We start from the raw sequence: 7,352 nt of genomic DNA on the forward strand, positions 1-7,352 counted from the left end.
GGAGGGGGCAAAGGAAGTGAGGGGGTGGGGACAGAAAGTGGAATTGAAAGCAGACAACAGAACATTGCTAGAGAGCAGGAAAGGAGGTGAAAGGAGACCATTTTAGAGAAGAAAATATTTCGGTCGCTACCCGGATTCGAACCCGGGACCTTTGAATGAGAGGCCAACACCTTAACCTCTAGACCACGAGAGCCCCCTTGTGTGTGTGTGTCGGAGAGAGATTTGCATAATACCTCTTAGTCACCCGATTATTTCTAGATCAAGAAATACGTAATTTAGGACATACTTTATGATTCTACATTGCTGACAGTGCAACTTCATCTGGCCCTATTCTTGACTACTGTTTTCAAAAACATATTATTACTGTTGGATCAGGCAAGTGACTGCAGGTGAAAGAAACGATGTTGGTCGCTTTTCTATTTACGAGCAAAACAACGTTGTTAATTTTTAAAGTCGATTTTTGTTATTTTTATGGTATAAATTTTCCCCAAAAAAATTGGATCGAAGCGGGATGGATAATTTCATTCCAAGCTGGCTAACTATTAATTTTTGTATCCCCCTATTTATTTGAATGGTTCAAGAGGAAATAATCGTTTAACATGTAATAAAAAATAAATTAAAGAACACAATAGTTTGTATACAAAACCAGATACTGGTACAACGTCATAATGATGTAAATAGCGTAGTTTTAAAAGGCATAACTGCAGCCCGCCTGACAATAACATTTAATGTTAACAGGTCCGAAAGTACTACGTCATTCCCAGAGCTCGTTAGTTACAGTTTTAATTGTAACAGATGGAATTTTTCCTGGGTTTTGTTTTTACTGTCCTCTGAGCAAATTTAGGCTATTAAAAAGGAGGCCACGTATTCTGTATTTGTCTGTTCTGGCCACCCCGTTGAAATGAGTGAGAAGTAGACAGAGACAGGCCTGCGAAAATCCAAGTCAACAAAAAGAGAAATCAGACAATGTTGAAACTAAACAATTCATAACAACAGCACAGGTGTATAGTATTATTCTCTCTCTCTTTTTCCACACTTTTCAACTTTTTTTTGCTTTGCTTTTATATTTTCTGCATTGATGTTGCAAGTGCATTCAAGAAAATTCAAAGGAAGCATTTTTAGATCTAATGTTTGCTAAATGCATGCAACCCCCCCCCTACCACACACACACACACACACACACACACGCGCGCGCGGGCGCGCGCGCGCGCGCACACACACACACACACAAAGGAAGAAAAAAAATCAATTTCCATGAAAAAAGACATGTCAACAAAATCCAATTTGGCCGCTGCATCCATGTAAAAAAAAAAGCAAACTTTTTCTCAAACTATGTTTGTTATACGTGTGACATTATGACATATTGGTAAAATTTGGTCCTCTAATAAGCGAGATAGCCTTCAAATGTAGCACCCCCCATTCACCCCCACCTTCCCCCTTTAAGTTACATCAACCTGCACACATAAACATATACTTTGAGTGAGTGGCTTTCGTTATTAATATTTCTTTAATTTAGATTTATAACATCATGGTATATAGTGTCTTTGTCTACATTGCTCCCGGTAAAAACAACACATTCATGGTTTCTTTGTATTGGTTTCCACATCACTTAAGACTTAAAACAAGTTACGAGTATTCTAAGAATGATCTACACAACATCGTCGGCTAGCTGATAAGATGTACTAAGATCAGAGCGCAACATTTAAAACTTGCCTCACTCCTCTTTTAACTTCCTTACATTGGCTGTATTTTCCATCAATTCTTACTGAAATTTAAAACAGCCTTACCACAACAATATCAACAGCAATAACAACAAAAACAATAAATAAAATAGAAATAACGGGTGCAATACATTTACAGGTGAACTGCAATATTATGTTTTAAGCTGGATACACACGTTCAGACAATCCGTTTGTTGGTTACAGAACTAAATTTGAGGATTGAAAAAACTGAATTGGATTTATGTTAAACCTGCATCTGAAATGCAGTTCAAAAGTCAGGGCGAAACAGTTTAGTGCTAAGACTTTGCCATAAGAGTCTGTTTAAGATTAACTTACACCGTTTTGGGGACTTTTTGCCCCCTCCCCCTCCATCTTACACTGTTCTTTCAATTGCCTCTTACCACCCCCCTCCCCAATCCCGTAATTTTATTTTGTTCGTGTATAATAATAATAATAATAATAGTAATAATGATAATAATAATATGACATATATTTATATAGCGTAAATCGTGTTACAATCATTGCTCTATGCGCTTTACATAATATACATCAAAAACATGCATACACGTAAACACATACAAGCATATAATAATGCATAGTAATAGATCTGCAGGTGGTTTACTTGTCAGGGTCACGGACTCTTACTTATAAGCTCGTGGGTTAAAAGCCCACCTAGGGCCCGCTCTTTAATTTAAGAAAATTTTCTTCACTTCAGCTAAAATGAAATGGATACCCAACTGTTGACAGCGAGAGATCTGGTCGATTTATTAGTGTTGAAACGGTTAATAGGCTGCTGCACGGTATACTTTCCGGGAAACCGAGAATGTATCTGGGTGCTCAAGGCTCTGATGGAATAATAATATTATAGATTGTAAAGCGCATAGTGATTTCTGTTGCATGAGCTATTCAAATGCATACTGTTGTAGTCAAGACAACACCAAATGGCCAAATTGACTACTTGTCGACCTCATTACGCCGAAACTAAGTGGCGAATTGCCCTGATTTTTTGCATGTGCCTTTGAATTCCACAAAACCTAATAAGTCTCAATTTTCTTGCATATAAATATATGACAAATATAAAGAGGTGTTTTCTATAAAATCTTTAGTATTACAGTCCGCCCGAGGATTATTTATTAGAACAAAAACGGTAGATGAGTTGTTGTTGCTTTAAAAAAAATCTACTTTCTTTTTTATTTTACCTGACTACATAATATGCCGTGCGACTGAGTTGTTTTTAGTTCAGCGGTTAGTGGGTCACATTGGGTTTATTAAGATAGACTAAATGTGATGTTATACAATGAGTAAAATTTCTTTCATATCTTCACAATCTTTGAGATCGCATGCATTTCAATTTTTGGTAGCTTTTTCATTAATCACCATGGTTAGATTACTTAATTTACAAACCCCCAAAACAGTTGCCTTTGAACTACTGAGCTATGAAATATTGAGTTAGTATTGACATGTCAAAAATGATGATCAATAATAATGATAACAAAAAAAAAATAATAATAATAATAATAATAATAATAATAATAATAATAATGAAAATAATAAAGATAAAAATAATAGTTAATAATAATAATATTTAAAAAATTTTATAAATAAAAATGCATAACAGGCATAGGCCTACTTCCAATAATACTACTTTCATATTCAGGTAGCTCAAAAATGTGTAAAAGGAGGAGAGGGCTCTGCATATGGACCTGCGCGGTGGGGGTGGGGGTGGAGGGGGGACATGCCTAGTAGCCCTTCAGTTTAGCATTCTGTTGACCCCCTGTTGTGGGTTTAACCAATGATAGTACATAACAAGAAGGGCCACTTCTCTCTTTGAGCCAATTAAAAAAGTGTCCTCAAAATTTGGTGGCGCCCTCTTCACAAAAGCGCACTCTTTGCGAACAGAGTTACCCTACTTGAGTTTTTTAAAATCAAAGTGAAACTAGCAAGTTTTGGGATAAATTTCGGAAGAACGCTTTTTAAAAATGGTTACGCTGACAAAAAACCTCTTCCGGAGGAAAGGGTGATTGTTTTCTTCGTTTAATTTGACTTTAGAATGAAAGGCGAGAGGTCATTAAAGTATAAATAACCTAAAACTCTGCACTGAACGAACTCGAACTGCTGATGAACAGCAGTCGATCTGCGCACGCAAGGAGGTGCTATTCCTATTCTTCTTCTGGAAAAACGAAAGAGAGCTTCAAAACAGACTGCAGCGCCATCTGAAGCAAAGAGCATACTTCCTGTGGACACTTTTTAGGCTTAGTGACCCATCTTGTCTTGTACTATCTTTGGTTTAACTAAACTGTACCCCCTGTAGAATTGCAGGTTTTTTTTACCCCATAACGTTTAGTAGTGAGAATATTGGATTCAAAGCTTCATACCCTAATAGTCATGTTTTGGAAAAATGTTGTTAAGCGTCAAACTATATTTTTTTAAGGTTTTTGTCTCGCGCCTGTGACAGAAATCACCGGGCACGTGTGGCAGTAAAGTGAAGTGTGTAACTCAGTTCTCACAAAAAGTGGAACTAGAAACCAGTCAATCATAACGTGCGAGCTGTGCTCAGTGCTCCCGCTGTGCTTTACCGAATCACTACTGCAGCAATGCACGGAGGTGCAAAGGAAGGTACAAATGACAAATTCACAGTTATGAAAAAAGAAACTGAGTACAATTCTTATTGCATTCATCATACATGTAATAATACAATATTATCATACAGCCTTTATTCCTCAGATACTAAAACTGCCTGCCATTTGCATTAAAACATTCTTGAAATAATCCTAAAGAATAAAGTATTACAGCTACGATGTGACTTTTGCACCCTCTTATATGAAGAGCTGCGCCAGCAAGGACGTCTTTTTCGAAAGAATTAAATAGAGCGGATAAATGGATAGTCCATGAATATAAGTACTTAAGTGTCTGGGATTGTGTTATATACATACATATTCATCTACCTTCAGGTAGTTCAGTGACAACCATAGAGTTACCCCCTTTTAAACTAGAGTCCGTACGAGGTCACGTGACACGGACACATTTGAGTTTGTTGGCGGCCATTTTTAATGTGACTAAAAAGTTTGTTTACATGTGAGTGGGCGTGTCTCTGCTCTTAGTCTTACGTGTTTTATTTGATTCTAACGTTATGTTTTGATTCAAAGCGATTCTCTTAAAGGTGCAAGCATGTGAAACATCTTGTCCCTTTCTGGATTAACGCCTCACTGGTTCTGTCAGGCAGTTCAGTGATGTCTGTTTTCTTTTTATTACATCATCTATTTTTAGTGCATAATATGTCTTATAGACACAAATAGTCACTCCGGGTTTCTTTTTTAAAACATAAAGAGCCATCAGTAAGGTTCTGGGCCATGTGAAGTTAAGGCTGACTAGCAGCTGGATCTTTTTCACAATGGGCAGGAAATTTCTTTATCAAACTGAAACAGTGTACTTTTTATTGTTTTGTTTTATTGAAAGTTGTCCAAAAACACCTTAGAAAAGGTTTTTGTTTCAGTTATCACTACACTGAGTAGAAAAACAATTGACCAGGCTACCAAACAACATTTAAGTTCACTTTTTTAATCTTTAGTGAGTACAGAGTTGTCACAGTTGTTTTACTAATGTCCAAAATTAGACTTACTTAAAAATAGAAGGAGCTTTAGTTTAAGTGCTGTATATGGTCTACTTTAGTTCTTAAAATCAATATAAACCAAAGTTTAATACCGACATATGAAAACACTACTTATAATTTAGTATACTTTTTAAAAAAGTGAACATATGAATGAAATATATAGTTTCCTGTTCAAATGTCACAAGGGAAAGTTTAACTCGATTTTAAAAATACCAGTATATGTATTCATCATTTGTTTGACTGAATTTGCTTTATCAAGAGCTTCATTGTATTCCTACTCCTAAAGGCTGAAAAACTCTGGAATTTTTTTTCCAATGGCTCATCCTGATTTTATTTAATGCCAAACTCACATATCTGAGGGGGGCCGGGGGGGGGGGGGTGTTGGTATTGGGATTCGGGAGGAGAGAGAGGGCGGGGTGGTTCTTGGAGGTTCCCATGACACCCACATCTTTTCATACTTCTTTTTAAAAGTTGTGTATGCCCTATACGCTTTGACTCGGTCAATAAGAAATAAACCACCTTGTAGATAAAGTGCTGATGAAAAAATAAAGGTTGTTTTTTTTTCTTCTTTTTTTTCCCTCTTTTTTTTAAAGCCCATATCTCTATCTCTATCTATTTAATAATACATTTAGTTGTAGATTTAGTTGTAGAAAGAACACCGTATTATTGCAACTTAGTAATTTAGATATAGTACGCCACGGCGCCCATGTAAAAAAAAAATCAACAAGAACCAAGCCTCGCCTGTCGCGTATGAGAGAGAGAGAGAGAGAGAGAGAGAGAGAGAGAGAGAGAGAAAGAGAGAGAGAGAGAGAGAGAGAGAGAGAGAGAGAGAGAGAGAGAGAGAGAGAGAGAAAACATGCCTAGCCCATTGCTTTAGCATGGACTCCTTCACACAACTTGCCACAAAAAACATGGCGGACGCCGCTGTCAAATGTGGCCATCGCGCAGCAAGGCGAGAGAGGGGCGTACTGTATCTAGTACTATAGTGTACATCTATGGTGACTACTTACAGGTAGCTGAATGGCGTATTGCTGCTTTCAAACCAATACAGGGTGTTTCTAATGAGCTTTATCTATTATCTATTTGTGGTGGCCGAATTTTGCTATTCAAAAGGCTTTTTAATGGCTGCATCGATCGACATGTCGTGGTTTTCGATAAAAGATTTTTTAAAAATATTCTCCAGATCATGGCGCCCTTTGTTTTTTCAGTTTTGAGACAGCTTTGCTGCAAAAAGCTAAATTTCTTTATTTCGCCGATCGTTTTTGTAGGCCGACGCTTCTGTCTCTGAAATTTTAGAAAATCCGCCAGGTTTGTTTATTTCAAGTCGTACTTCCTTTCGATACTATCGCGCTTGTCGCGCAATGCTCAGCTCTATTTTAAGCGTGCAACCCGTCAGATCTAGCCTCATATTTTCTAAATTCGACAATGATCCTTTCGTTTGATGCCCATCATCCTTTTTTCTGGACTCCTTTGTCTATTATATATTTGGCAACTTGGAAACACGTGTGTCACTTTTCTCTCCAGATTATTGTATAGCTCCATTCCAGCAGTAGAGTGTAAATATAGTAGGCCAATGACTTTCAGTTGATGTTAATGCACCTATCATTCCTTTCATCGAAAGGGGGCCCAGCGTGTTTTATTTATTTATTTTTGTCGAATTTCCAACTTTTTACAGACATTTCAATGGAAACTCACTTTCTGAAAAAATTCGATTCGAACCTCTTATTTTAAGAAAATCGACCCAAAAACGTGAAAGGGAGTATACTGTAACAGCTGAAGTGAGATTTCGCACATCTTTCGTTATCCGCGAGATTTCTTTTAAAGTTGAAGGCCAGTCTGAGAAGATTAGGGATTGCACGTGTATACGTGCGTGTGTCAATGTCCCCTTAGCTCTCTCTCTCTCTCTCTCTCTCTCTCTCTCTCTCTCTCTCTCTCTCTCTCTCTCTCTCTCTCTATCTCTCTTTCTCTCTCTCTCCCTCTCATTCTTTCTCTCTCTGTGAGTGTGTGTGTGTGTCTGTCTC

This window comes from Aplysia californica, unplaced genomic scaffold (assembly GCF_000002075.1).
Source record: "Aplysia californica isolate F4 #8 unplaced genomic scaffold, AplCal3.0 scaffold00093, whole genome shotgun sequence".
Taxonomy (NCBI): domain Eukaryota; kingdom Metazoa; phylum Mollusca; class Gastropoda; order Aplysiida; family Aplysiidae; genus Aplysia; species Aplysia californica.